The 12,334-nt window shown below is 34.7% G+C and overlaps 1 protein-coding gene and 1 pseudogene across 6 annotated transcripts in view; both read left to right on the top strand.

The window, feature by feature from the left end:
• CCDC91 (coiled-coil domain containing 91) overlaps nucleotides 1-12,334 on the top strand; it is a 313,500-nt gene that overhangs the window by 199,914 nt on the left and 101,252 nt on the right. The gene's annotated exons all lie outside the window — the stretch shown is intronic.
• LOC121105442 lies at nucleotides 6,265-7,908 on the top strand (annotated as a pseudogene).

A 12,334-nucleotide genomic window follows, 5' to 3' on the forward strand; every position in this document is an offset into this window, starting at 1 on the left:
ATTTTTCTGAATCTTTTCTAAGAACTAGGTTTTGGTTTCATTGATTTTATTCTTTGTGGTTTTTTTTCTTATTTCTAGATCATTGACTTATACTTTGACCTTGATTATTTTATTTCTTTAGTTTAATTGGCTTTCAATTTGCACTCATTCTAGTGTCTTAAAACCAGAAGCTTAGGCTACTGATTGAAACTTTTATTTTTAAACATAGGCATTTGGTGATATATTCCTTTCTAAGTACGACTCTAGGTGCATGTCTCACTTTTTTTGTGTGACTACTTTAGGGAAGGTTGGCGAACATTTTTTGAAAATGGATAGATAGCAAATATTTTAGGGTCTCTGCTGAAACTATTTAACTCTAGCAGTATAGTGAGAAAGCAGCCATAAACGATGTGTTATATGAATGGCCATTGCTATGTTTCAGTAAAAGTTTATTTACAAAATCAGGTTACAGGTTAGATTTGAACTGGAGACCATAGTTTGCCAAACCTCTCTGCTGTAGCAGGGCAGGAACTGGTGTAACTTGGAGAATTTTAGGATCTTGAGTTCTTAATTCCTCTTTATGGTATATTTTTTTTCCTCAAATTTGCTTTATCATGAAAATCCCTTGGATTCCTTGTTAATAACATTCCCTTTCCTGCAGAATCTGATACAGTAATTCCAGTGGGTCAAAGGAATATATGAACATTATGAAATTGGCCATATTTAGCTATTTTTAGCCTACAAAACCAACACTTTATGTGCTTCAGTCTATCATATTTTTAACAAGAATCTAGGTGAGTATTTTGTTTCCACAGTATTAGGAAACATCATTTTGGACAATGTTTTCTAAATTTCTTTATAATGAGAATACTGGGGTTATTTGTTTATTATTCAGATGAGCAGGATTCTCCTGTATTAATTTTTATTCTTAATGATTTAGTTGGCGCCCACGTATACACATCTTTAACAGACAAATCAGGTGACATCTATGAGAGAACTCTGAGAGACGCTGTTCTAGTATTGCCTTAATATTGCTGATTTTCAGCACCTCTTATTCTTAATTTCTCATCCTTCAGGTTTCAGAAATATAGAGGAAATGCAGTAGGAAATTACTCCTACTTTTTTACGTGTCTTTAACCTCAAATCAGTTAAATGGATAGGTTGGAAGAAAGGACATGCAACTTTTGATATCTTTGTGGATGAAGAAGGCACTTCAAATGATGCCTTTTATTCTTTATTAGTAGTTTGGATTAGGGCAGCTGTATAATTTCTTTATACTTATTTTTAAAAAACTTTTAAATTACAGTTAATTGTAGTATCAAATAGATGCTGTGTAGGGATTACATGATGCAAAGTGCCAGTATATAGTAATTATTCAATAACCAGTAGCTATAGTTATGTGGAAGAATCTTTTGATTTAGTTCCTTTGTTATTTGTGATTACAGTTATGCAAAGGATGTCCATTATCCTGAAATACAAGAAATAGTTCACTCATCCATTATTTTTTAAGGTTTTCTATTTGAAAGAATGTTTAGTTTTTAATCTAGTCACAATTTCTGTTAGCATTTGGTAATTGATTTTTTTAGAAAACATAATTTCCATATAAATTTTGGAAATTTTCTTCTCCACCAGTTTTGAGACTTCCTGTATCACATTTTACTGCAATTTTTGGTAATTATATAGAACAAACAAATTAATATAATAGACAAGCATTAAGATTTAATACCTGGTTTCATAGCAGAGGAAAAATTGTTTTTTCTAATATTCTCCTAGGTTCTCTGGTTGGGGCCCTGTAAATTGAAGTGACAAAAGACAAAATAAGAGGAGATAACTGTACAGATTTATTTAATATAATTTTACATGACATGGGAACCTCCATAAAGAAATAAAGACCCCAAGAAACAGTTAAACCTGAGCATTTTTATTTTTTTAAAAGACTGTATTTATTTATTTGTCAGAGAGAGTACAAGCACGGGGAGCAGCAGGCAGAGGGAGAAGCAGGCTCCCTGGTGAGCAAGGAGCCCAGTGTGGGACTCGATCCCAGGACCCTGGGATCATGACCTGAGCCGAAGGCAGACACTTAACTGGCTAAGCAAACCTAGGCATCCCAAACCTGAGCATTTTTATACGAGGTTTGATGAAGAGTAAAAAGTCATAGAAAATTATCATAGGGCAAAAGGATGGGAGCTAAGGGTAGCAAACTGGATGCAACTTAGTAAGACCTATTCATTTGGATTCTTTTTGTCATCCATCTGTCTTCAGAAATAAGGAAGCTCCCTTTTTTCAGGGTATAAGATGTGTACTTCTCACAGGAGGGTCTTACCACTTGCTTCAGGGGGGAATGAGGAAGTCGGAGAATTCTTTCTGTGCCTGCCATTTCTCAGATTCCTTTAGCTTAAAATACTTAGTATGTCAAGGTCCCAGAATTTGGGATAGTGTGTTCTGAACCCCATCGGTTTCATTATGACATAGTTGCTTCAGATCTTTTAAATTTGGAGGGGAAAGTTACAAATAAAGCTAAGTCTCAGTTTCTCTATCATACTTACCTTCCTCTTCCTCCTCTGAAGGACAAACATTTTACAGTCTTTACCATGGTTTTACTCTTACCTTCATTGTCCCCATACTTGTTCAGTATTTAGTTTTAGTTCTCAAATTCCCCCAAATATTATTGCATTTATTTATATTTTTATTGTGATGTACTCACATATTTACAGATTTTTTTGTTTACCTTTTATTGCTTTACTTCTCTCCTTCATGTGTTCAATTTACTTCTTATAGTTTTTATTAATTGTAAAGTATAAACTTTAACATTTGTTTTTCTGAAAATTTTTGTTACACCATAATTTGTGAATAATATTTCAGCACTATGTAAAATTCTGTAGCAGTTGTTTTCCCTGAAGAAATTTTTCCATTGTCTTTAATATGTAGTGTTTCTTACGAGATGTCTAATGTTAGCTCAATTATTGATATTTTGTAGATCATCTATCTTTTTGCTTTGGTCGTTTAAGTTATTTTGTTTACATCCTGTACAGGGATGGCAGTGATAGCTCACTATCTGCCAAAACTTCTTCCTCTTATTTAATGTATAGTTGTCACTAGCTAACTGCTGCTCCCTGCGGAGGATCTTTGCCTTTGTGGGGTTAGTGTATTTCATAAAAGCCTCTTTTTGCCTATATCCTTCCATGAACTACCTGTTGGGTAAAACCATTAATATGAAATAATCCTTTTCAGATTCAGTAGTTTAATTTATGTTATGATTTTTCTGGACAGGAAACAAAGTTCAAGGAGCTTAGTTTTCCACCAGTGATTCGGGAGTGCAAGTGATGTGTGTCACTTCCTGGCCAAGATGGTTAAGAAATAGATGGGCTTTGCCATCTCTTTTCTCTTTTGCCTGTAAGAGAAAATATTAAGGTTTTTGTCAGTGGCAGAACCACAGGTATGAGGAGATTGGGTTTGTGAATTATCACTTGGAGGGAATCTGTCATTTGAGACATTTCCATGATTAAAAAAGATATTTCCATGTTTTAAGTCAGTGAAAATTTTGGAATTCTTTGTTAATAGTAGCTAGCATTACCTGAATACATCAAGACCCATTTGGCATCATTATCTTTGAAAAACTTTTATACTGCTACTCAAATATTTTTTTAGAACCCAAACCTTATCACAGAAGTATATATATCTAGAAACCTGTTTCAAAGTTTAAAAATAAAAATACTATTGTAATAAATATCAGCAAGAAGTCAGACAGTTTGAATCCCAAGTAAAACAGTCCTTTGTGTTTAGGACAAGATAAAGAGTTCATTTTAGTTAAAAGTGGGTAAGGTTTAGATATGAATGTATGAAAATATCTAAAAATATAATTTAAAAAAAGTACCCCGACATTTAAAGAATTGGTTTAATTTTTAAGATTAACTTTGAACTGGAATACATTTAAAATGAAAGAAATTTATATCTGGGTTTAGTTAAGATTAAGGAATTGAAGATTTTTGCTTGGTCTCCTGCATATCACATGATTCTTTTTTGTATGGCACTGACATTTGATCACACTAGGCTTTTTATTTGAGTGTTAGTATATTACATCTCCAGAGCACAGGAATGTTTTAAAATATTCCTTGCAATCATTTAGAGGAAAATTGGTAATGATAGATTGTTACAAGACACCCACTCTTATTCTGCTTGGGCAGAACAGAAAAATACTGTGGTCTTGGCACCTGTAGGGGAGGAAAAATTTTTACTCTACCCTTCAAGGTTCTTTTGGGTGGTTTATTAATTAAATTGAGATAAAGCAGATTATAGGAGAAAAACAAATTTAATTATATGTATACGGGAGCCCCGTAAGAATATGAGACCCACAGGCAGTCAAGCTTATATGTCATCCTGAGCTAAGGAGAAGAGAGTAGGAGTCTGAGATTTCAAAGGGCAGGAACATAATTCACAGGAAGGTAAACAAGGAAAACAAACGTTTGTGGTGCTTTACAGATACAGTGGGACACAGAGAGAAATTTGCTCTCCAGGCCCTGCCAAGCTCCCCTCCCCCCTCCATTTATTACCACACCTAGCCCATATTTTTTATTGTTATCTCTGATATTAGTTCTCTTCTTGGAACAGGACCTTTATCTAAACTCTTTTAGGCAGTTAAGGGGGAGGTAAAAGCTCTTCCTGAATCTTTTCAGCCTTGAATGACTTCACACCTTAAAAATAGAAAAAAGAAACAGAAAAGTAAGTACAAGAAGAAAAGAACCAAGGGGAAGAAAGTGGAAATAAAGCCAGGAGCATGTTGTTTAATCACATACCAATGAGATTTTGCATGTGTAAATCCTGTAGAAACAATGAGAAAACTATTTTTCCTTATTTAAGGCCTTAATGCTTTAGAACTGAAAACAAATCTTTTTGGTGGAGGGGAGGAGGTAATTTTCTTATTGCCAGAGAATCTGGAAAACAATTAAATGGAGATAAATCAAGGGTTTCAGGTATAATTAGCTAGCATTTTGGTTAATAATATAGGTTAAGATAATAAAATTATTTTTTATAGTCTACTTCAAAGTTTATCTACTTCCCAAAGTTTATCTACTTCCCAATTAAGTCTCATCTCTTGACCTCCAATTTAGGAGTCAGTTTATGATGTTAATTATTTGTTTAGAAAGTTCATATTAAAATGAGTATTTTAAAGCAGATTTTATTGTTAATAAGGATATTTATGAAACCATAATATACAGTATGTGAAAGGTGATTTTATATATAATATTGTGATTTTAAATAGCCTTTTAAAAATGAAAATATTGCATTAAGAGAACTGCATTTTTTCAAGATGTATTTATTTTAGAGAGAGAGAGCATGAGCAGGAGAGGTAGAGGGGGGAGAGAGAATCTCAAGCCAACTCCATGCTGAGTGTGGAACCTGACTTGAGGCTTGATCTCACAACCCTGAGATCATGACCTGAGCAAAATCAAGAGTGAGATGCTTAACCAGTTGCCCCACCCTGGCACCCCACTGCATGTATTTTTAAGTTTATTTTTTAGTATGTAAAAAAAAAATTGTTTTGAATTGAAATTTGTCTCTCTACCTGAGAAAATTCTTGCTGAGGTCTATGTTAATATATAGTGGTTGATGATTAATATGGAAGATATGATTCAAAAAGCCCAGAATAAAGTAGAAAAAAAGTGTTGACATTACTTTCTGAGAAGTTTCATCATATTTTACAAAATAAGTCTGTTTTTTTCCTGATATTATTCACTACAAAAGCTGAATATAATTAGCAGAATACTTTTTGAAAATTCAATGATTAATGTTTTGTTTTGTTTTAAACTTGTTTGTGAGATAATTTACCCTAAAACAGGATGGCCCTTAGAACTTTATGTATTTGGATGAGGAGTTAGCACCTAAACAGCATTCCACATCCATTTTCTGCTGGAACCTTCCCAAAATCTCAAAAGGATACTGGTCTTTATATCTAATAACTTCTCATTAACTTTTTGTCTTCAAAGCATTATTTCTGAACAGATAGGGATTATGCCCCTATCACTGTTATTTATTGCTGCACTAGTTTGGTATGTATAGGTAGGAGCTATTTGGGGAACTATCTTTTTCTTTCACCTATTGTTTCCTACACAGAAGCTTCTTATTTATAATCAGGGTATATCATTCAAGAGGATGATCATAGAGTAAATGTTAGTGAATATGGAAAGAGGGGTGCCCTGGAACCGCCTGCAGCGCCACGGCCTTTGATTTGGGAGAAGGACGAGGCACAGACAGGTTAGCTTGTGAAAGTGAGTGTGGGTGCAGGGGATGACCGCCAGGTGCGCCACCACCACGAGTGCGATCGCCCCGAACAGCTGCAACGTCACGTATTTATTGGCAATAAACAATCAAAGACAATCAAGGGAGTGATTCATATTACATCCTAGTGAATAGTAGTACATCACGGGGAAGGTGAGAGGATCAGATGATGTAACGTTCAGCAAATGGGGCCTATTCTTAAACATGTTTCTATGGACCCCGTGGGCTATTGTCAAGAGCAATCAAGTTTCAGCAGTGTTCTGCCCTGAACGAGTTGGGCATTCCCAACTGTTGGACAAGCCGGGCGTTCCCGGCCGCTTGGCTCTGACATTTATGCCAGAGCCCACAAGGTCACACACGTGTTTTCCTATTATATCCTTAGTATAAGTTCTCAGCCAGGGGCTGCTGCAGAGGGGTAGTGAGGCTCAATAGATACAGATGCAAGCATAGAACAAGGTGAGACAAAGGCCACCAAAGCAACATAACTAAATAAAGATCAAAACCAAGAGGCTTTTGTGCCGATAGCGCTCTCGCAAACATGGTGAACATTTCCTAAAACCCGGTGGACTTCCTGCAAGAAGTGTGGCAAGCACCAGCCCCACAGAGTAACACAGTACAAGAAAGGCAGATTCTCTTCATTCCCGGTGTTAGTGACAGGAAGCAGAGTGGCTGTGGTGGGCAGACTAAGCTGATTTTCTGGAAAAGGCTAAAACTACAAAGATTGTGCTGAGGCTTGAAAGTGTTGAGCCCAACTGCAGATCTAAGAGAATGCAGGCTGTGAAGAGATGCCAACATTTCGAACTGGGAGGAGATAAGAGAAAGGGCCAAGTGATCCAGTTCTACGCTTCATATTTTGTTATATTATGAAGATAATAAAATCTGGAGTTTATGTTCACTTCATTTGGTTGCATTTGGTCTTTTAAGAGGGAAATAAACTAGTGCCATCAGTAAAATTCCCCTTGTGGGGCAACTTCTGCTTGGGGGGAAAAAAGCCAACAGGAGGAAGAGGCATTTTATATGTCTATATATGCCTATATATGACTATATATGTCTATAATCTTTCATATACATAATATCACTTATATAATAACTATGTATATAATCATTGATCTAGTTTGGTGTGTCTGGGTACTGATGAGTATGGACAAGACATCTCTCAGCTAAACTCCCTTCTTTCCTAGGTCTCAGTGTTGGGCTTATCCTTGACATGCTTGCATAGCCAGGTATTCGCAAGAATGCTGCTAAATCAGATGAGAGAGAATCTCCCCAACCCTTGATATCTGATCAAGTTCCTTATCCCCCATCCTTGATATCGAAACACCTTGGCTAACCCTTAGCAAGAATCCTGTTATATCAATTTAGCAAGAATCTCCCCCTACCCTTGATGTCTCATATTAATTTTCAAATCAACCAGTTCCCTCAACCTGCATCCCTGGCTATAAATCCCTGCTTGTTCTTATATTGAAGTTGAGCTGATCTCTTTACCCTATTGCAACAATTCTGGCATATATCACAATGATCTTGAACACAGTCTTTCTTACTGTTTTAACAAGTGTCAGAATAATTTTTTCCTTAACAGTACATACAACACTTAAACCCACATAATGTGGGTGGGCTCATCCAATCAATTGAAGGCCTTAAGAGTAAATACTACAGTTTCCCCAAAAAGAAAAATTCTTCTTTAATAATGTAACACAGAAATCCTGCCTGAGTTTCCAATCTGACTGGTGACTGCCCTAAGGATTTCCTACTTGATAGCCACTACGGTGTGAGCCAATTCCTTAAAATCAATCAACATCAATCCCCCAGTCCCCTACTTCCCCTCCTCCTCTCACTTTCTCTTTTGCTCTCTCTTTCTTCTTACCTCTCTCCGTGTATCCTACTGGTTCTGTTTCTGTAGAGAATGCACTTTGTAAATTTGTATTTACTTATCTTTGAGATTACCATAACTTTTTAAGGATGCTTAAGTGTTTGTTGTGCTTTTCTAAACATGCTTTGTGCTACTTGTCTGTTGGAGTTTTGTCTGGCTATATAGTCCCTGAAAGTGCTGAAAACCTGTATTTGCATTTATCACTGTTATTAAGCTCTATCACTTTAGAAGAGTGTTGTTTGGATATTTCAAATACTTTCTGTAAATCATATGGTTGACTGTGATTGATTGATTTAGGCAGATATTGAGGAATTCTGGTTGTCTACTTTACTGTGCATTTCCAAAAAATACTGTAATTATATCAAAGTAGTCAAAGTGTAGTTTTCTCATAAATTCAAAAGTTCATCCATTACAATTCTCTTGGTAATTATTTTTTGTAGTGTAATTTGGGTATTATATAAAAAGTAGGTATCAGGGGCGCCTGGGTAGCGCAGTCGTTGGGCGTCTGCCTTCGGCTCAGGGCGTGATCCCGGTGATCTGGGATCGAGCCCCACATCAGGCTCCTCCGCTGGGAGCCTGCTTCTTCCTCTCCCACTCCCCCTGCTTGTGTTCCCTCTCTCGCTGGCTGTCTCTGTCAAATAAATAAATAAATAATCTTAAAAAAAAAAAAGTAGGTATCAAAATACAAATTTTAGAAGAATTAATGACATATTACCAGCTCTTTTTTCTTTTTAATTAATTTATGAACAATGGTTATGAAACAATAACAACACTAATTTTATTACTTTTTTAAAAGTTAGGGTATTATTATTTGAATTCATTCTTATTAGTACACCATCAAGATCAGTTGAGTCTCATTCTCATAAAATAGGCAGAAAAAAGTATGCCTTGAGATCATTTATCTGCCAGGAAAAACACATTTTTATTACCTGCTAATTATTGTCCCAAATGTATATAGTGATATGTTAGCAGATTGTGGCTAGCCATAAAATTGTTTTTCTCTTACCACACACTTCACTTTTCTTTATTCTCCACATATAGTAAATTTAAGAAAATGAATAAAAAAGGGAAATTTTAAATTGAAATTACTACACAGAAAAGAAGAAGAAGCTTTTACCTTCTATTTGTCTTGAATGCATTCTTTGAGAGAAAAGACACACCATCATGCTCATTTAAAATAATGTAAGTAATGTTCATATTAAGAAAGCCATGGAAAGAATAGTCCTCCTCATTGGTTGGGGAAATATTTGCAATGATGATAAGGAGAAATCAGAACTTCTTAACTTCCGTTGATTTTTTTTTCTCTAATTCCTGTGTTGTTTTTTGTTGTTGTTTTTCTTTTTCTTTTTACCCTTACTAGTCTCTCAGTACAAAGATGACTCTTTTTGGAAAAGGGCACAAAGGAGAACAGAAGCCTTAGAGTAGTGAAAAGATCGCAGTTGTGCAGCAGCCTCCTGATAAGATGTACATAATTGCCTGTTTAGGTGAATTGTGATCAAGGAATTTGCAAACAGAAACTGTGAAACATTTTCTTTTATCTTTTGAGGCATTTATTTTTTTCCTTTTTATTTACTTATTTCTTTTAAAGAGTTTATTTATTTGTCGAGAGAGAGAGCATGTGCTGCGCACACACAAGCAGGGGAAGCAGCAGGTAGAGGGGGAAGCAGGCTCCCTGCTGAGCAAGGAGCCTGATGCGGGGCTCCATCCCAGGACCCTGGGCTTGTGACCTGAGCCAAAGGCAGATGCTTAATGACTGGAGCCACCCAGGTGTCCTTTTTGAGGAATTTTAAAAGAATAATCTGAATACCGTAGACGACAAATGGATAAGTACTCTTAAATTTGAAAAAGAATATTTCACAAACTGGTAATTATAATGATGGTTCTTGTAATGATTCCAGAATGGATTGTTAAAGAAAGAATGGTAACTTCCAGAAATGGGATTGATTTGCTAAGAAAATATTGTCAGGCTAAACTTATCCTTTTGGGGGACAGATTTACTAGGGTAGTAAGGAAAATGGAGCAGGAAGTTATCCAAACTTTAATAAACTAAGTCTCTCACAAGATCAATTTATAAACAAAAGTATGAAATATATGAGGGACAAAGGATAGATAAATTGATTAAATGAGCATACCAAATACATAAATATATGAATTGATATCCACTTAAAAGAAAGATCTATAGTAGAATGCCACAGGGTACTATCTTCATCCTTATTCTGTTCAGTATTCTCAGTGATTTGGATGAAAATATTGAAAGCATATTTTCACATTTGATATGACATGAAGTTGTATTTAAAATATTTTAAAAGGCTGAAGTTGTGGTATTATATCCAAAGTGAAATTCAAAAGTAATAAATATTAGTGGCTTAAACTTAAATTTTAACTTCAGCATTTGTACAGAGTTAGTAGCCAGACTTAGTTATACCACATGTATTTAACATTTAGGAGTGTTATTTAACAGTAAGTTTTAAAAATAATGTAATTTTAATCTGATGTAATTGAAGTTAGTTTTCTAAAAATCTGGGAGGAGGAGAGTCCCAGTCTGATTTGAATTCATATTACACAGCTCCCTTTAATACTGCTTGTCATACTTACAAAAGAATAATCTTATACTGGAATATTGGAACACATTTAAAGGATAATGGATAAAGAGTTGAAGGGACACGAAGATGTAAAATATGAAATGCAGTTGAAAGTATTTGAAATAATTTGCCAATTTAGAAAATTGTTATATGGATAAAAGATTTATTTTGGATCATTATAGAACTAGTGTCAATGTATTGAAACTAGAGGGAAACATTTTAACTCAACATGAAAATACAAAGTTGTGTTAGAGTTCACCTAATTGTGTGACATTGATATGAAATCAGGTATATTAGACCATTTCTACCTATAAAAATGGCTATTTCATGTGGTTCATCTTAATAACAGGAGTAGCAAATGAGCAGTGTTCCTCAAGGTAGCAAATTTCTTTTCTCTGCAATAACCTAGTCATTACATGGACAATAAATTAATGGATAGTATATCTATCTATCTACATACATACATACATACATACTGTGTATGTGAACGTTGGAGGGGTTTCAAGCATTGGATAAATAGTCAGATTAACTGTCTTTGAAATTCATTTCTGATCCCAAGATTTTTGTGATTCTAGAAATTGAATTTTGCATTTACTGTGCATTTGCTGAATAGGGATCTAGATAGACATGGACATGACTGTAGTTGACGTTGTGTTGACCTAGAATGTCTTCATTTGTCTAGAAACATAAACATCTTTTACTAAATTAAAGGACATGTTAAGAGAATATTTTATGTAGCGGTGTGCTGTTTACTCCAGTGCTTAATGGGAAAATTTTTTTAAAACTATTTCTGTCTTTACATTGACAGCCTTTTCTTTTTAAACAAGATTTTATGTCTGTAAACCAAAATCTTGGATATTTTTCTTCAGAAATATCTTCAGATATTTAATATCTGCTATGGATAAAATTAATGCTTTGGGTAGAATTAATTTCTTGTAAAGTACTTTTTATTAACTTCCTGTTAATAGAAAATAGCAGAAATGATAGTAAGATAACTACTTATTGTAGAAAAGTTATCTTGAATACTGATTTCTACACACTAAATTGTTTTCTTTGCTCAGAGATGTTTATATATTCTATTTTAAATGGTAATAACTTTGATGGGAAAAGGAAGCATGAGGAAGATCTTTAAAAAACAATCTTTGTACTCAATCAATGCTCTATCAAATAAGGAATTTCATAATTCAGGTTGGAAACTATTCATTATTTTGGTACCTTGAGATTAAAGCTCATGAATCACAAGTTTGATGTTAGATGAAGTGTAGTTTTATTACTTGGACTCTTAAAGCATTGCTTCAGTGGCCGAAAGGTTATTTGAATCAAACTCTGAAATAATCTTCTGCATTTAAATTCTCATCATTTGAAGTACTTTCAAGTCTGTTTGAAGAAATGGTGATTCTTTAGGCATCTCACAAGTTTTTTCATAGATGCTTATGAGCTCTCCATCTATGCTTATTGCGTCTTAGCTGTTGTAAAGGCTGGAACACTTAATAGTGTCAGTGGCAATGACGGAGGAAATAAATAAGTGAGGTGAGAATTAAAGTTCAGGTTATAAATTATCAGATTTACCACAAGTAGCTGTCCAAAAAAGCATGTACAGTTACATTATAGACTATGTACGTGCTCT

This window comes from Ursus maritimus, unplaced genomic scaffold (assembly GCF_017311325.1).
Source record: "Ursus maritimus isolate PB19 unplaced genomic scaffold, ASM1731132v1 scaffold_26, whole genome shotgun sequence".
NCBI classification, from domain to species: domain Eukaryota; kingdom Metazoa; phylum Chordata; class Mammalia; order Carnivora; family Ursidae; genus Ursus; species Ursus maritimus.